Genomic DNA, 295 nt, shown 5'->3' on the forward strand with positions numbered 1-295 from the left:
ACTGCCTTTGAGATTTCCAGCTGACACTTGTCCCGTTTATGATGACAACATATTCTGTCACCGATCTTCCACTGTCTTGGTCACTTGCCCAACTGGCATCAGCATAAGCCACCATCGATTGCTTGATGCTGCCCTTAAATACAAGTGATAGCTTTTGATAGCTTTTTGGTAGTCTTCAGATACTTCAAGATCTTCAATGCCGCATTCCAGTGTTCCATGTTGAAGTCGTCACAAAATTTGGACACTTCACCCACTGCATTGCTGATATCTGGTCTTGTACACACCATGATGTACA

This window comes from Plasmopara halstedii (assembly GCF_900000015.1).
Source record: "Plasmopara halstedii genome assembly, contig: Scaffold_3060, whole genome shotgun sequence".
Taxonomy (NCBI): Eukaryota; Oomycota; class Peronosporomycetes; order Peronosporales; family Peronosporaceae; genus Plasmopara; species Plasmopara halstedii.